The 19,571-nt window shown below is 35.0% G+C and overlaps 1 protein-coding gene across 7 annotated transcripts in view; it reads left to right on the top strand.

Annotated features, from left to right (window-relative positions):
* Nucleotides 1–19,571, top strand: part of PLCB4 (phospholipase C beta 4) — a 473,095-nt gene that overhangs the window by 214,960 nt on the left and 238,564 nt on the right. For 6 of the 7 annotated variants that reach the window (XM_027840353.1, XM_027840358.1, XM_027840355.1 and 3 more), the window contains one exon: nucleotides 16,725–16,848. The exons of the other annotated variant lie outside the window; for it this stretch is intronic. The gene's annotated coding sequence lies outside the window, so the exon portion shown is untranslated. The remainder of the gene's footprint in view (nucleotides 1–16,724; nucleotides 16,849–19,571) is intronic. 7 annotated transcript variants of the gene reach the window in all.

Genomic DNA, 19,571 nt, shown 5'->3' with positions numbered 1-19,571 from the left:
CTATATATAAATTCAGGTAATAATAACACTTACCTCACAAAATATGAGGATCATATAAATATTTTGCCAACCTTAAAGCTCTATGTGAATGTTAGTTGTTGTTATTGTTATTGTTATTGTTATTATCATATCCAGTCATATATATTCTTATTCATCAGAATAGCTAAGGTCAGCATTTGTGAATACTTGGACATTAAAAAGAACTACCTAATACTGAAAAAGGTTGGAAATCACTGGGCTAAGGCTTACCAATCATGTGCTCAATTTGGAAGATAATATTTGGCTTAATACTCCCTCTAATCACTTTAGCCTGAGAGCTCATATGACTCAGAATCCCTTAGAATCATAGACTTTCAATACTGAAGGGGACATTAGAGATAATATAGACCAATTTTCTCATTTTATACATGAGGAAACTGACCTGGAGTGATTAGGTGATTTGCCTTGAGGCCACAGGGTTGTTGGAGACTATAACAGAAATCTTGCTCCATTTGTGCTGGTCCATTGTAGATGCTTTAGAGGGTTTAAGAGTTCCACAAAAGAAGCAAGCCATCTAATAATGCTAAAATACAGAAGGTCTTTTATGTTGTATGCATTTTACCTACCCCACTCAAAGGATAGCTTAACTTTAGTTATGGAGGCATAAGAATGGGAAGAAAGGATAAAGTTTAGGTCACGGTCACCAAGAAGCACAAGTATACAGCCAATCTCCAGAAAGATCATGTGATATAGAATTCTGGCCTTGAGTACAACTATATCTATTTTTGTTAGGAAGTGGAAGGAGACTGATGGTGCAAGTAAGAGGTACACTTCTGCCTTGGTACCTGGGCTGACCTTTGTAACAGGAACACACCATGATATAGAAGAGAGCCAGGTATTCTATAAGGAGAGGTTGGGTCTCATCCAGGTTTATATGATTGGGAACCTACATGTCACAGCCAGAGAGATGTTTGTGAAGTTCTTGGAAAGAACCATGGAAGGTTCCTAGAGGATTCTAGAAGACATCAGTTTGCTAAACAATGGCAGAGAAAACTTGCTGAAGAAAAACTAGTGTTAAATAGAGATTTTTCTGGAACATTCTACCATTATTTTAGTTTTGGGACAGAGGCTGATCATTATTCAGCACCATATAAATATATAATAAATGGTAGCCTTTTTTTTTCTTTTTCCTTTACTCTTTTAAAAACTTTCACAGGGTCATGTATATTTCCAGAATTAATTTCTCCCATTTAGTTTTACCTTATTCTCCCACAGTTCTACATTATTTTTTCCATTAGATTTATATCTTATATTTGATGATGAGTTCAAATGTGAATATATATCATAGAATATAAGGCTCCAAACCAACCTTAATCTTAGCTATCCTTAACTTTGTGCCACTTGAGTCATGTGGGAGGTACAGAAATTTTTCAACTTCATACTTAAATATGTGATTATTAACATTTTTGGATGCATGTAAGGCTCTTAGTGTTCATCAACTGAAGTTCCTGGTGGCCTGAAAGGTGCCTACAGCCAAAACACAGGCTTGCAGATTTAGAAGCTGTTATTGAAAATTTGGCCCAAAACATATGTTAAGTCACTTTTCTGAATGCATCAAGACTTTGAAAACACTAGATAATTGCATCTTTAGCACTGTTTCTGTCAAGACTATAGAAAGGTCACAATCAGTATTTAAAATAATTTCTATAGTACTTGTCCTATGTGATTTCTCTAATGGGATGAATTATTGCCAGAAAGCAAACGTGACTAAAAACAATATCAGCTCATCCAAACAAATGTAAAACAGCAACAAAGAAATGACCAAAACCTTATCACTTTGCCTTTCTTGAGTCATAGATACTTTAAGTATGTGGAGAAATTGTGGATTAAAAAATTCTATTAGCTTCAGTGAAGTACAAATGTTCCCATTGTTAAGTTGTATAGAAATTCATGGAAAGACTGAAACTTTTAGGGAAATATAAATGGAAATGACCAAAAAAGGTAAATGTCTAAAGCACATTGGAGAAGTCAACAAATATTTTATAGCTCCAATTGGACAAAAAATGTTCTTCTCCTGAAAAAGTTTAATTTTAGAGTTTAAAAATTACACTGTTGGTTTAAATAAATTACTTTATTTTCTAAAGACTGACATTTTAGTCAGATATGTATTAAAATTAGAAAATATTTATGCAGTAAAGCCATAGTAAAGCCACTATGATACTTTGGCCACCTATATAGAATCTAATACAGATACAGTTTTAGAAATGTCCTTAGGAAAAATGGATGAGGTTACATAATAACCTCTTAGAAACTCGTGAATGTACCGATAAATTTAACATTTTGGAAACGCAGAAATAATTTTTTCCCTTTGTATCAAAACAAGGTAATCAGAGAATTTCATTTCACTCTATGATAGAAAATCCTTTCTTTTGCCTTTCACATTTTGATGGATCAAGCATGATTTCATTGGTGTAGATAGTCTTTCACTATTTGGGGTCACAATTATAATCCCTACATAATAGCTAATAGCTAACATTTATATAGCACTTTCTAAGTGCTAGTCACTATGCTAACTGCTTTACAATTATTATCCCATGTAATCTTCACAACATCCCTAGGAGGTAGGTTCTGTTATTATCCCCATAGGGAAACTGAGGCAAACAGAGGTTTAAGTGGCTTCCTTAGGGTCACATATCTAGTCAGTGTCTGAGGCCAAGTTTGAACTCAGATCTTTTTGACTCCGAGCCCAGCACTCCACCCGCTGAGTCACCTACTGTCATAACTTCCTAACCTGTGTAACTTATGTCCATATCTCTGCAAAATACCTTAAAAGTGTTTCTAAATTAGATAATCATATATTAATTCTCTGTTATGCACAAGATACTTTGCCTCAGTACTGGGAATACAAAAATGAAAAGCCAGACACATTTTGTTTTCAAGGATGAAATAATAATCAGACAAGTATCAGACACTGAATAAAATTGTCAGAACCAAAAAAAGAGATGTACTTGGAATCCTTTAGGAAAAACTGAGGGAGAACAGAATCTACATCTTCTTCTTCTAAGTCATGTCCTTAGCTTGGGCTCTATGAATTTTTAAAATATTTTGATAAGCTGTGTTTTAATATAATTGGTTTCTTTTATAATCATATGCATTTTATGTTTTTAAAACACTGTCATGGAAAGGGGTTTGTACGCTTCAACTCAACCTCAAGGTTATCCATGATACAAAAAAAACAAAACAAAAACAGTAAGAACCCCTGTTCTCAGTGGTTTAGTTCATTGAGAGAGCAAATGCAGCACTTGAACTGCCCATCAGTTTCTCTCTCCTTATCATATTCACTTTTTTTCTGGTCATAGACATCCTTAATGTTTTTAATGGCACTCCTCATGTATAAGTTGTCATTGGTAACATGCTGTAGCCTAGTTAGACTCACTATGCATATTTGCATTTCTCTTTAATTTATTTGTAATATTGATTCTTCCAAGATCATGACATTTCGTGATTTATAGCATCACTGGAAAAATGTGCTGGTATTAGGGAGATCAGCTTTTGTGGCAGTGGAGTTTGTATTCTATTGGGGGAGACAAATACACACATATATGCATATGTACATACACGTGTATGTTCTATACATATATTACTTTTCATTATATATGAACAGAATAGGTAAAAACAACAAATACATGAATACAAAGTAGATAATACAATAAAGATAGAGAGATAGATCGATAGAGCATTATTAAGGGTTTACTATGTTCCAGATGACAGTATCATTTGGAGGATTGAGAAGAGAAGGGACAGGAAAGGCTTTGTGTCATGCTTGAGTTGCACTTCTGAAGGAAAACAGGATTTCTATGACCTCCTCAATCTTGTTTAATTCTGTGTCTCATCTAAAGCAGAGGTATCAAACTCAAAGCAGAATTGGATCCCAGCTGGTCACATATTGACTTCAAAACTACACATTAACATTATCTTTGTTGTTTTGTATTTTTATTTATGTTGTGAAACATTTCCTAATTACTTGTTTGGCTACACTGAGGAGGCTAGTGAGTCTGACAAAGCATCTGTCCAAGGTATAACTCGTATATAGTAAGATCACCTGGCCCATTAAGCAGCATACAATAGTATCAAAAATATTTTTATTTATTTTATTTTTCTAATAAAAATTTTGGACAAATCTCTCTCTCTTACTTTCAGTGGATTTTCTTGAAGGCAGTTTGTAGTATTTCAAGACTTCTAATTCATATCACAAAATTATTTGTAAATTTTAAAGTACTAAATAATTATTAAATTAACATAATTAATTATATATGTAAATATATTTATATATAAATATAATTAAAGTACTAAATAAAGTACTACTATTATTATAAGTTCTAGATGTTACCTGTGAATAGGAGCATTTGTAGAATCTAGCTATTATTAAAAAGTTCTTCTTTCAATTGGAATCTGTAGCATGTTTTCAGTGACACTGATTACCAACCTAGATTATCAATAACATTTCCATATCTTACACCACTTAATTTTATTATTCTTGTGAATTGCTGAACATTTTTTCCTTAACTGCACTTCTCAAAGAGTCCTGAATAATTTTAATTTGTGCATGGGATATACTTTGAGGAGAACCTTCAAGGTAATATTTTCTTCTTTTGCACCTAATTATTATTTTAAATCAATACACAGTAGACACATTTCTTTTAAAATAGCTACAGTGATTTGGAATGAACCTGATAAGACATAAAGGAACTATGTAAATATAACTATAAAGCACTCTACACAGACAAACTTAAATAATTGAAGAAATATTAATTGCTCCTTGGTAGGGTAAGCCAAAATAATAAAAATGACAATGCAGTGTAAATGCATTTATTTATTTAGTGCCGTATCAATCAATCTTTCAAAAGATTGTTTTATAATGCTTGAATAAATAATAATTAAATTCATCTAGAGGAATAGTAGGTCAAGGATCTCAACAGAAATAATATTAAAAAATGAAGAGAGTCTAGTGGTACCTAATCTCAAACTACAAAGCAGTAATCATCAAAATGATTTGGCACTAATTAAAAAATAGATAATTTAATCAGTGGAACATATTAAATATACAATATAGAAAAGTAAATGAACAGAGTAACCTAGTGTTTGATAAACCCAAACACCCCAAATCCTTGAGTAAGAGTTAACTATTCATCAAAACTACTGGGAAAAATGGAAAGTAGTCCAGTAGAAACTGTGTATACACTAGCATCTGACACCATATACCAAAATAGGCATAAATATTGACATCATAAGCAAATTTTTCAGATTGGTGGATAGGAGGAGACTTCATGACCAAAGGATTGAGAAGAATATAGGAAATAAAATAGATAATTTTGATTATGTAAAAATTTATGTAAAATTAGCACGAACAATGCTAATGCAGTTCCAATTAGAAGAGAAGTAGGTAGCTGAGGAAAAAATTACAAGTTTTTCTGATGAAGGTCTCATTTCCAAAATATACTGAGAACTGATTCAATCTTACAATCCCCAATTGATACATGATCAAAGGATTTTAAAAGGCATTTTTCAGAAGATATCAAAGCTATCAATAAAGATATGAAAAATTACTCCAAATGCTGATATTTGGAGACATGCAAATTAAAGTAATTCTGAGGTTCTCCTTCATCTCTATTAAATTTTCAAAGTTGACAAAAACACAAAATGACAATTGTTGAAAGGTTTGTGGGAAAGCAAATATATTAATGCAAAGTTTCATTCCAGAAAACAATTTGGAACTCTACCCCATGTTACTAAATTGTGCGTACTCTTGGATCCAACAATGCTGCTATTCTGAAATGATCAAGGAAATAAGAATTATTGTGGTGGTGGTAGAAAACTAGAAACAAATCCATTTACCATCAGTTGGGTAATAGCTGAACAAGTCATGAATATAGTGAAATACTGTTGTGCTATAACAAATGAAGCAGGGAATTGTTTCAGAGAAATATTGGAAGACTTGTCTGAATTGATAGAAAATAAAGTGGGCAGAACCTGGAGAAGAATTGATAATTGATTCTATACTGCCTCTCTCTTGCCATAATCTTAATTTTACCATTGAATGATATTAGGAAAGCCAAATTTAGCCTATAATAATTTTAGCCTGTTATTTCTTTTATATTGATGCTGAAATATTTCAAGAATCTTTTATATCAATAGTGGAATCTCTTCACTGATGCAGATTGCAATTGTTTTGACTGAAAAAAAGTGATTATGCTGGCTTAATACCTATGGATCTGTGTGGGTGAGTTGGTTTTAGGGTTACAACAATAGTTTGTTAATGTCCACAAATTCAGAACCTTTCCATCATGGTCAGACCTGCCAGATGTAATGTTCTACTAACATAGGTTTTGAGACCTGAGAGTTATCCCAACATTAAGCTAAGGCATCAGAAGACCTTAATGGAAGATAAATTATTATTAGAAATTTAAAAAATATTTTGTGTGTGTTTTTTCCCTTTCCAAGAAGAGAATCTAGTTTTTAAGTCATCATCCCGGAGCTACTTCTTGGGTACCAGTCTCCTTAATATTTTACTCATAGTGAAACAGTTTAAAGGACTCTTGATCACATCTGTTTTTTCTCCAGCTGTTTTCTCCTCACTTTTGATTGCATAACTATTTATACGTGTTACCCATTCTTTGTGTGTGTATATGTATATTTCTGATCAACGATTCAGGCTTTCTTGGGCTGTAAATTTGTTTCATTCTGTCTTTTTGTGGGTTCTGCTGCTTTAGAATTTGTTTGGAGCCATTTTTATAGGTATTTGGAAGAGTTTGGGGGAGAGCTCAAGCAAATCACTGCTTTTACTCTGCCATCTTGACTCCACCCCCTGTGTATATGTATATTTAAAAAATTTCACCAAATCAAAAGAATTTTAAAAATATTACTTAAATGTGTGGGTTTTCAGAAGCTTTAAAGTTTTCTAGATTTCATCTTTATGAAGTCAATTTTTATTTAATAGCCCCTATATGATGTTTAAATAACAATAAATTATTATATACACAATTGAAAATGACCAAACTGCAACAAGAGATCAAAGAGCCATTTCTTTGTCAGCCAAGGGAATGAGGGAGAAAAACCTTCTGGCTAAGTGCTGGACTCCATGTTCCTCAATGCAGCTTCCACTACCTACTTAAATAGTTTATTAGATAAACCTGTGCCCAATGGTGACCTTGAAATTACCATGGTGATCCTTTGTATCTCCTCAATTTTCCATCCAAAGCCTCTAATATTTTTCTGTCTTGAAAGTGGTCCTCAGAGTCACTAGGTCAAATATCTGGGGCCAGTACTTTAAGTACTTACTTCATTTTAGCTGCTCATCAAGTGAGTGAGATCTCATTTGGTCTCCAGCATGATATAAGCACTAGTTAAGTAATATTTCCAGAAGAGCAAAGCTGAAAGAATCATTGGGTCATAGGATTATAGATTTAGAGTCCCCAGGGGGCACCTAGTTTTATATAGGTGAGGAAACTGAGTCTCAGAGACTTTAAGTGACTTGTCTAAGGTTATGCAATAGTAAGCAGACCTGGGACTTGAAGCCAAATCTGCGGACTTCAAATCCAGAATCTTTATGTTGCCCAGCTTTGCCTTTATTGACAATGAGACTTTGTCACAAACCAACACGCCTAGTTTCTTTCAGTGAGTAGCCCTTAGATCACCCCCCAAAATAATTATTTTGGTTGCCCTTAATTTCAGTAATTCTCTAATTTCTAAAAACTTGTTTAGAGGGTCTAAGGCTAGAGCCATAATTAGTACTTCGGGCTCCAAGGACAAACACCACACAAAACAATCAAGACAAGCAACAAAAAAGGCAACCTCAAATTTTTATAAGACGAGTTCAGTCGGAAAAAGAGATGACTAGGATAACATTCAGTAGAGAAAAGACACTGGGACCCTGAGTCCCAATAGTTAAGAGACCCTGAGACATCATGAAACCAACATCCAAGGATCCGATTGCAGAATGGGGAAACAGGCCCTTATGTCTTCCTATATTACTTCATTATTCTTGGTAACTAGCTAAGCTCAACTGTTTTACCTGCTAAAGGAGAAAAAATAGTTAATGTTGTACATTTTTCCAACTCAGGGCAAAGGTCTACATCCTTTCTACCTCCCAGTTCTCTATTATTTGCTACTTTGGTGAGGGGAATTTCAAAATAAACCAGATAAGTTACATATAATTAACTACAGCCATCATTATTTTCCTTCATTTTGTTCTCAGTTCCTAAGTTCAAGGACAAAGACTATGTAATTGCTTCAAATCAGTATTAAAATTGATTCTCCCCTCCTTCCAACTGAAGCACTTTTAAATACTAAATAGATTTCATCCACTGCATTTCATTTTCAACAACCAATTTAGGACACACATGGGAAGTCTACATAAATGTAATGAACTATGCTCCAGTCAGCACAAACAAAACAAATTAAGTAGCCACATAAATCTTGATTGCATTGGAAGCTGAAATAGGCCAGCTTTGAAGTAATCGATAATACAATGTGAACTCTTACTATATTTTTGTATTATTGATTACTTCAAAGCTGGCCTATGTTTTGTTCTTTTCTTCTTTGTTGCTTCATGCTGCCATAATCTAAATTTTCTGTAAGAAAAGGCTTTTCTTTTTATTTTCAATTTACAACTATATAATGAAAGATTTCCCCCAAATGAATCAGTTTCCCTGGCATATTCTAGATTTGCCCATTTTAATATTTAAAGATATGAAAGTACATGGGGGCGCTCAGTTTAAAGGGAGATTAACTTTGAGCTCTTGGAACCTATAAAAGAATCTCCTAAATTCAGCATTGTAGGATTCATAAATCCAATGGATTAATAGAACTTAATCTTCTGAATCTATACCAATACTGTTCCAAGTTTGTCTTTTCTCATAAGCTTTTGGCTAATGTTTTTCCCCATAATCACATCTGGTGTTAGCCCTCACAAAGCTTAGTCAGGGATACATTTTTTTTTTCAATATCAGCGTGAAACATGGAAGCTAATGCAATTTAATCAATGAATATCATTAATGAACCTTAAATTAATGAATATCTTATTAAATATTGTTTTAATGATACCTCAACTTCAGTACATGGTTATCCACTAGTATAACAGTGATCTGAGACTGGCCAATGAGAGTTTAATTCTTATGAGCATGCTTACAAAAGACAGCCAGGAAACTGAGAGAGACTGTGTCATCCAGATGGTAATTTTTAAAGTGTTTTCAGTCCAGCTCAATAAAAAGGCTTCACTTCTTCATGTGGTGAGCACACCGGAAACACTACCTGCACATGCTATACAGTTCAAGGGCGTAGATCTGGAAAATGCTGGATCAGGCAAAGCATACTGGATGAACTCAGAAGGGCTGGTCTCTCATTGGCCAGTGTAAGTCTCCCATTATACATATAACTTTAAAAAAAAAAAGTCCCTCCTAGATCTATCTCTGACTTCAACATAGAGGAAGAGAACTCTTGAAACAGAGTAGAAGATATCCTAATTAAGGAAGGTATAATTATTTCCCCTCCCCTCATACATAGTGTGAGAGGCAGTAAAGTGTAGAAGAGTACTGAGCTTGGAATCCTGGGTTCAATTTGTCACTAACAGTAGTTTTCTGAACCTGGGCAAATCACTTAAAACTCTCTAAGTCTCAATTTTCTTATCTATAAAATAGGGATATCTATTGAAGTGCTATAATATCTGTTATGAGGCATAGGGACTGGATCTATGATTAATACAGGGAACTCCCAGGTGAGGAAAGTTCCTCAATAAAAGCTGGTCAGTGCATTCCCTGCAGCTTAAGCCTTAGATTGCCCAGGGCAATGAGAGGTTAAGAGATATGCTCTGGGTCACATGACTAGAATTTGTCAGAAAATGAACCCAGGTCTTCTTGGCTCTGTGATTGTCTCACTAGTTACTATACCATGATGCCTTTCAATATCAGTTATTATTGTTATTGTTAACATAGTCATCTTTCATATGCTTGCCCCACTATATACCCTATGGTATAATGGTTGTCTTTCTGAAAACCCAATGAACTCAAATTCTGTGATTCAAGATAAGAGGGAGAGCATTTATGCTTACCCTTCTGGTATCCTAGTACAGTGCAACAACAAAAAAAAATATTCTAAATAAAATGAATAATGAGATGGTTATCTGATCTTAATCAATAACAGCCTCTTTAACAGTTCTTAACATTAGGTCAAATGAAGCCTTCCCTGAGCATAAAAGAGATGTGTCCTAGGGCACTCTTTAAGTAAGGATAAACCCATTATTTGTTTTCCTTGTCATCAACAGCTGATGTAGCTGCTGCTTTATTTATTTGTACAGAATGACACAGGACTGTTGCCTTGTCATTAAAACAAGATCACACAATAAATTCAGGCAGTGTCACAAGGAGTCTCAGGAGTTGCACATACATCGTATCAGTGTTGCCTTCCTCTCATTATGAATTACACATTTCCAACCTTTACATTACTTTCTGGAGAAGGGAATGGCAAACCACTCCATTCTCTTTGCCAAGAGAACCCCAAATGGGGTCATACACAACTGAAATAACTGAACACCACACCATCAACCTTTACTTTATTTGAAATGGATAGCTTGATAAAGAGAGATAATGACACCTTAGTTCAGCTGGTTTAAGAATAATGGTAAGAGTTTGTATTTAGTCCCTGCTTGGGATAGTTACTTCAGCTCTCTCCCTTCTGGGATCTCTTGCCTCTTTCTGAGTGCTCCTCTTCCTCCTCCTCCTCCTCACTGCTAACACTTATATAGCACCTACTGTGTGCCAGGCATTGTGCTAAGCTCTCTCCAAATGTAAGTGCATTTGATCCTCACAACAAACATGGAAGATAGGTGCCATTATTCTCTCCATTCTGCAGATGAGAAAACTGGAACAAATAGTGGTTAAGTGCCTCCAGGGTCACACAGCTAGTAAGTGTCTGTGGCTGGATTTGAACTCAGGTCTTCCTGATTCCAGTTGCCTCATATTTTTATACACGGCTCCCCTTTGTGTACTCTGTAGCTCAGCCAAACTGATCTCACTTTTCCTCACACAAGGCATTCTATCTTAATATCCACCTCTTAGAAGTCTTACTTTCCTTCAGAGCTCACCTTCTCCATGAGGAAATTCTTGATGCCCTCAGATGATAGTAACCCCCTATGACCACTACATTACTTCAGATTTATTTTGGATATGCCTATTTATGTAATGTTGTCTCACCTGTTAAAATATAAGCTTTTTGAGGTAGTAAATATTTTTTTTTTGTCTTTGTATTCTCAAACCATGGTGCAGGGCCTACCATATGGTGTATCCTCAAAGTCTCAGTTTTAGGCTACTAAAGCTTAAATTAAAGCTTATTGTGTAGTCTTGTTTTGATGACAAGTCAACAGTCTTGTGTCTTTTTGTACAAATAAAGTGACTGCTTTATCAACGACTATTGAAACTGTTAAAAGTTGAAAGTAATTAAAGCTGAAAGCTACATTAAGACTTTTGGGACACCCTGTATTATGAAGTACTTAAGAAATGTTTGTTGATTGAGTTCCTCTATGTTTTATACCCCTTTCAAAAATTATAAGCTCCTCGATATTTTTGATATTACTCTTTTCATTATCTTATACCCAGCACCTAACACAATGGACAGCATCTGTTGAGTTGAATGGGGAATGGGGCAGACTTTACGTCCAATGTTATACACTCTAATTTAGGAAGAGAATTGGGGAAATGATCCCAAGTAGATAAGTACAAATCAGTCATTCCTAGAATAAGTACAAAGGCAGCATAGTTAGTGATGTGTATTGTTAATGTCCAGAAGGAGCATCAGGGGAACGTATTCTATTCAAAATCAATGTAATCATGAAGGGTCATAAAAAGCAAGCACAACATTGCAATGGGTTGCCACATTGGAATGAGAAGGAATGGGGGCAGCTAGGTGGCACAGTGGATAGAACACCGGCCCTGGATACAGGAGGACCTGAGTTCAAATCCAGCCTCAGATACATAACACTTACTAGTTATGTGACCCCTGGCCAAGTCACTTAACCCCATTGCCTAGCCAAAAAAAAAAAAAAAGGAACGGCACTATTTGTGATTCAAATAATTTTGCTCATTATATATTCTTTACATATTCTATTATATATTCTTTCCAAATGCCATTTTCAGAAGAGCTGACAATTTATACAAACAACATTTTGAGGTAGGGATAATCTATTCTTTGATCACATATGGGAGATGTAACTAGAAGTTGATTCATGGATGGCTGTGAATCAATTGAAAACTCAAACAAATTAAGTTTATTCCATACAGACAAGGGGTCAGTAATATCATCCTTATATAGAAAAAAAAAACAAAAACAAAAACTGCAGTGTACATCCTTCTAGACCGAACTGCACTGCCTTACACTTTTGATCCTTGCATCTTTATTGGTTTTCTTCCTTTGACTACAAAGTTTATTTAGATCCCTCAACCCTAATAAAACCTTCTGGTAATATTTTAACCAATTCCTGTTACTTTCTATGTATCTCTCCCTTCCGCAATATTTAAACGAGTTCACAGATCCCTTTTTGCTTCTGTGGTCGTGGTGGCTGAACAGTGACAGAAGGGGCAGAGGGTGCTATGAATCACAGTTTTTAGATTGTCAACAAATTTTATTATAGCCCCCTGTGCAGACTTTTGGAAGGACACAGACAAGATGAGTTTCTATTTGCATTGTAGGAAGGAGCTTCTAGATAGATGAGATCATTATTCTGTTTGAATATTTGAATTTTATTGCATGACCTGCACACTTCCTTGTACATTCATTATGGGGATAATTCATACTCCATCTCATATTCACACCCAAGGTACACCCTTTGCTATTCTGGTGTATGAATGACACCAGAGATTACCTTGAAACCTGATAATCTTTTTATTCTTGCTTGTTATGTCTATTCGAACATTAAAACTCATCATACTCTTAAATTCAAACCAACTTCTTCATTTTACTTCCATAAGAGTAGCAAAGTTTGGAGATCATAGACTGAATGTTCAAAGATTACTGAAATGTTAGAAGCAAGCACATGGGGCATAGGTGAGTCATAGAGCAGATCCCCATTTAAATCTAGGTGTTTTTCTCTGGCTTCTAAATTAATCTAGCTAATCAATAATTGGAAATTGCATTCCAAACTCCACCCATTGTGATCATTCTGTCTTTCAGATACCTCAATAATATATTAGTTATCATAGAATAACAGAATTTGAGTTCATTGGGTTTTCAGAAAGACAACCATTATACCATAGGGTATATAGTGGGGCAAGCATATGAAAGATGACTATGTTAACAATAACAATAATAACTGATATTGAAAGGCATCATGGTATAGTAACTAGTGAGACAATCACAGAGCCAAGAAGACCTGGGTTCATTTTCTGACAAATTCTAGTCATGTGACCCAGAGCATATCTCTTAACCTCTCATTGCCCTGGGCAATCTAAGGCTTAAGCTGCAGGGAATGCACTGACCAGCTTTTATTGAGGAACTTTCCTCACCTGGGAGTTCCCTGTATTAATCATAGATCCAGTCCCTATGCCTCATAACAGATATTATAGCACTTCAATAGATATCCCTATTTTATAGATAAGAAAATTGAGACTTAGAGAGTTTTAAGTGATTTGCCCAGGTTCAGAAAACTACTGTTAGTGACAAATTGAACCCAGGATTCCAAGCTCAGTACTCTTCTACACTTTACTGCCTCTCACACTATGTATGAGGGGAGGGGAAATAATTATACCTTCCTTAATTAGGATATCTTCTACTCTGTTTCAAGAGTTCTCTTCCTCTATGTTGAAGTCAGAGATAGATCTAGGAGGGACTTTTTTTTTTTAAAGTTATATGTATAATGGGAGACTTACACTGGCCAATGAGAGACCAGCCCTTCTGAGTTCATCCAGTATGCTTTGCCTGATCCAGCATTTTCCAGATCTACGCCCTTGAACTGTATAGCATGTGCAGGTAGTGTTTCCGGTGTGCTCACCACATGAAGAAGTGAAGCCTTTTTATTGAGCTGGACTGAAAACACTTTAAAAATTACCATCTGGATGACACAGTCTCTCTCAGTTTCCTGGCTGTCTTTTGTAAGCATGCTCATAAGAATTAAACTCTCATTGGCCAGTCTCAGATCACTGTTATACTAGTGGATAACCATGTACTGAAGTTGAGGTATCATTAAAACAATATTTAATAAGATATTCATTAATTTAAGGTTCATTAATGATATTCATTGATTAAATTGCATTAGCTTCCATGTTTCACGCTGATATTGAAAAAAAAAATGTATCCCTGACTAAGCTTTGTGAGGGCTAACACCAGATGTGATTATGGGGAAAAACATTAGCCAAAAGCTTATGAGAAAAGACAAACTTGGAACAGTATTGGTATAGATTCAGAAGATTAAGTTCTATTAATCCATTGGATTTATGAATCCTACAATGCTGAATTTAGGAGATTCTTTTATAGGTTCCAAGAGCTCAAAGTTAATCTCCCTTTAAACTGAGCGCCCCCATGTACTTTCATATCTTTAAATATTAAAATGGGCAAATCTAGAATATGCCAGGGAAACTGATTCATTTGGGGGAAATCTTTCATTATATAGTTGTAAATTGAAAATAAAAAGAAAAGCCTTTTCTTACAGAAAATTTAGATTATGGCAGCATGAAGCAACAAAGAAGAAAAGCAAGAAATTTGTGTCTGAAGCAAGCTGTGAAAACATTGTATATAAGGCCATTTTCACAGTCATCAGAAATTTCAGCAGTGCTCAAGTAGTGTGAAAGGAATCTGTTTTCTGTTTCTTTACTGGAACAGCTGTACATAACTGGGACAGGCCGTTCTTACTAGATGTGATAGCCCAATTATGATGTTTCAGGAGACCATGTTTTCACATTTTCACTAAGAAGATAAGTGATCTCATAGGTGTATGTATTACCTCTGCTGATTGAAGTCATAGCTTTTCCATCGTGTGGGATGCTCCTCTATGTCCTTACACAAATCTTCCATAAAGGCAGCTTTGTGTAGTAGAAAGTTGAAAATACTAGATTTGAATTCAGAAGACCTAGATGTGAATCCCAGCTTTATATTGTACTCATTTTGTGATTTGTGGGCAAATCACTTAATTTCTCTGGTCCTCACTTTCCTCATCTGTAAAATGAAGGAGTAAGACTAGATCACTCAAAGCCTTTCCATTTTGAAATTCTATGATCCAACATACTGCAGACCTTCTTATCAGTATAAAAACGATAAAGATCTTCAGGTTCTTTGTAGTCTCTCATTATTGCCAGATGACCAGCTTACCCCTTTACAAACATACATGTCCCATTACACTGAAAGCTCCTTGAAGGCAGGGGCTATTTTGTTCTTCACTTTATCCTTATTGTCTAGCACAGTATTGTATACACAGCAAGTACTTAATACCTACTTGTTAAATTAAATTGATGTCTCCCATGCAAGACACTATTTTCAGTATGCTACAGCTTACTTTTAAAAATCACCATGCATTTTCTATTGCCCTTTGGGATCATTTTTTTCTGATATTGTTTTCTTAGGTCCTTCCCTCAATAAACATTTATTAAATGCTTATTTTATGCAAGGCGCTAGAAATAATAGAAAGACAAAGATGAAAATAGATGCTGTTCTCAAGTAGTGTGTTATTGCATTATATATAAAAAATACACACACAGGTAAATTCAGGATAATTTGAAAAATGAGAGGTTTTGAAGAGGTCAGAAAAGGCTTCCTTGAAAAGTGAAAGTGAAGGATTCTAAGTTTAGCAGATGAGGAGGGAAGGCAGAAGTATGGAGACAGGAGATGGGTAGAGTGCTAAATTCAAATAAATAAATAACAATTTAGCTATATTCATTAGTATATAGAACATGCAAAAGGAGTAATGTGAAGTAAGTGTGGAAAGAGAAACTGGAGTCATATTATGGAGGACTTTAAATGCTAACCAAAGGAGTTTGTATTTTATCCTGGAGGCCACTGATACTTCTTGATGAGGACACTTTAGGGAGGTTGTTTGGGCTGCCTTATAGAGAATGGATTGAAGATTAGTACACTAGAATCTGGAAGACCAATTGGGTGGCCATTGTATGGTTCAGGCAGTAGGTAATGAGAATCTGATTTGGAATGGTGACCATGTGACTAGAAGAAAGAGAACAGATATAACAGATGTGGTGAAGATGGAATCAGCATGATTCACAACCAATTTACATACAGGTTAAAGGAGAGGGAAAGGATGATTCAAATTAATATGATTAATAAATCTATAATATCACTGAAACTACTGTTAAAGAGATGGGCTTTTTATTTTACTGCAGACAGCTTAGGATCATTGAAGGCATCATATAAATGTGAAACTCTCAGGTTGATGGACTAACTAAATGGCTTGTTCATCCTGCTTTATTCCATAGCTAAGAATTATGTCCATTTCATCTACATTTTCCCTCCCAGTGTGGGTACTTGAACCAGTCACTTTCATTTTGCTGTGGACAGCACTGAAGAGGTTTTATAGTGTTCAGGGTGGGGCTTGATGCAGTTATTACAATCTCAGCTGTGAACAGGAATATTTGGAGGACCTGATAGGGAATCTATGTCCTGTTAAGATTCTGCACAGTATCCAATATTCTGGGAAACTGTTGACCAACATTTCTTCCTTTTATTATCTCTTCCTTTCATTATTTTTTTTTGTCCAGATCTGTGACTTCATTGCTATGGGGACCTCCTCATTTGGAAATTCCCTCCAGTGATAGAGATATTAGTACCTTTACTTTGTAAAAGTACAACCTAAGAAAATTTCCTGGGAAACTGAGAAATCAAGTGAGTTACTTACATTAATTAATTTTCTTTAGAGGCAGGACTTGAACCCAAGACTTCCTGATGTCAAGGTCAGCCCTTTGTCTTCTATGCCAGTGGTAAAAGGAACTCCTAGAGGCCACATATTCACCTAGACAATGACAAATGAACATTACCTCTCTTTTATTGTATTTTCATTTATTTTATTACACATTTTCTAATTGCATTTTAATCTGGTTTCGGCAGCACTGGGGAATTTTGTGGCCTTGCAACCCATGGGGCTTGAGTGTGACCTGTCTGTTTTATGCTATGCAGCCTCTCAATTGCCTTAAAATTCAATAGATAGAGTGAATAGTGGATTCTCAAAACTTTCACTTAGGTGTGTGACTGTAAAAAATATGCTTTGCTATAGAAAATTATATATATATAATATAGTTATATTATTAATATAGTTATTATATTATTAATAATATATAATATAACATATAATATATATAATATATATATATAGAAAAGCCTGTCCTTTCTTTGTGTTTTTAGCAAGTCTGCCCTCAAAAAAGTTTTCATAGAGATGAACAAGTATGTATGTGACTTAATGGTGGTTAAAGTCTTTTCATTCAGCTTTTTTTTTTTTTGGTAAAAACCTGTGATTTTTTTCTGTGACTTTGGAATCTGTTCCCTTTTGAGACAATTTGAAAGTCAGTTCCTGAGTGCCTTTCAAATTATATTGTTTCCCCAGATTTCTTCTCTAGGTCTTTGGTTAGTTCTAATCACTTCTCTCTGTGTTGTCTTACGTGTCCTAGCTATTGAGTCACATCCTACATCGATTTCTCACGTGGAAATGTTCAGCAGTGGTATAGATATTAATGGGGGAAAAAACACTGGTGTCTACAATTGGTATCTCTTCTTCTTCCTGTACAGATGTTCTTGGAATGATATGGCTTACCTAGATCTCTAACCAAGCTCTAATACCATAGTTATTTTCTCCCAAACTACTTTTTGAAAATCTTTCATCAGGTACTGATTTTTATGATCCTCTAAAATGTTTTCAAAGTCTTTTATTGAAAATAATAGGCACACTATACAGACTTGACTCATCAATTGGAATGAGAGTTAAAGGGTTGTAGTTCCAGAGCATATGTTACACCTAACTTTATTTGTTTTATATGACAGAAGGGGTCAAGAAAGAATAGAACAGGATAGAAAAGGATAAAATAGAAGGCAGAAAGGCATGAAGGAAGTAAGAAAGAGAGGTACAAAAGGAGAAAGAGTATTAATAAAACAGTAATAGAAAAAAAAACAAAAACTGTTCAGAAGGGTACAAACTGGCAATTTTATTAGTACCATGTGAGCTTTATGTAACAAGTTTGTGAGTACATTTCAAACTTTCTCTTTTTCCTTGTTTATTAAAATGTTAATGCTTAATGACGGTAAGTTCATAATTTTTAAAACAGAGACTTCAGGGGGATGGAGCCAAGAGACTTCCAGGGGCAAAGCTAAGATAGCAGAGTAGAGAAGCACTCAGCTGATTTTTGACAACATTCCTCTCCAAAAAATTTTAAAATAACACCTCAAATCAAATTCTTGAGTGGCAGAGGTCACAAATGTTCAGTGTGAGACATTTTTGCAGACAAAGACAACATAGGTTTGCAAAAGAGAGTTATGTGACGCCATCATACAGGCTGTACTCAAGCCCACATGTAGTGAAGAATCCTGAAACTGCTGTTGCTTCTGTTGCTACCACCTTGTCCTGCCACTGGTGTTTCATCCTTGTGGCATCAGGGACCCTGAAGAGCAGTATTGTTTCCAGTCCCAAGAGATCAGGGACCCTGAAGAATGAAATCAATTAAAATCCCAAGGATCAGGGACCTTTCCTGGGTAGGAACAGAGTGTAGACCTGAAGAGCCAATTTGAAAGCACCAAAAAACTGCCAAATCTCCAGAACTAGCATTAAAAATAGCAGTGTGAAAAAAAGCCTGCTTGAGACAGTGTCCCTTCCCCTCCCATGCCAGGAAAAGAGCCCAGATTTGACACAAAGTTCAAAATCAAGAAATAGAGTAGAAAAATGAGCAAACAATAAAAAAAGAACCTGACCATTTAGAGGTACTATGGTGACAGGAACGATCAAGACACTGGCTCAGAAGAAGACAATAAAGTCAAAATAGCTACAAACAAAGCTTCAAAGAAAGATAGGAATTGTACATAAGCACCAAAAGAATTCTTGGAAGTGCTGAAATTTTTTTTTCAAAATCAAAAGTGGCACAAGAAAAATTAGCTAAAGAAATAAAAGTAAAGGAAGAGAAGTATGAATATACAATCAACAGCTTGGTAAAAGAGGCACAAAATGTTCAAGAAAATAACACTTTAAAAATAAAATTTGGCCAAATAGAAAAAGAGGTACAAAAATTCACTACTGAAAATATATTCTCAAAAAGCAGAATTGGGCAAATGATCAAAAGCTCACAAACAGAATAATTCCTTGAAAAATTAAAATCGAATAAGTGGAAGCTAATGATTCCACGAGACATCAAGAAATAATAAAACCAAGTCAAAAGAATGAAAAAAATAGAAGAAATTGTGAAAAATCTCATTGCAGTAATGAGAGATAATTTAAGAATGGTTGGAATGCCTGAAAGCCATGATCAAAGTAAGTACCTAGACATCATATTTTAAGAAATTTCCGGGAAAATTACCTGGATATCCCTGGGAGCAGAGGATAACATAGAAATTGCAAGAGTCCATCCATC

The sequence above is a fragment of the Vombatus ursinus genome, unplaced genomic scaffold (assembly GCF_900497805.2).
Source record: "Vombatus ursinus unplaced genomic scaffold, bare-nosed wombat genome assembly UNPS02014841.1, whole genome shotgun sequence".
Lineage (NCBI taxonomy): Eukaryota > Metazoa > Chordata > Mammalia > Diprotodontia > Vombatidae > Vombatus > Vombatus ursinus.
The sequence above is the reverse complement of the archived record's forward strand: the minus strand, read 5'-3'. Positions and strand labels throughout refer to the sequence as shown.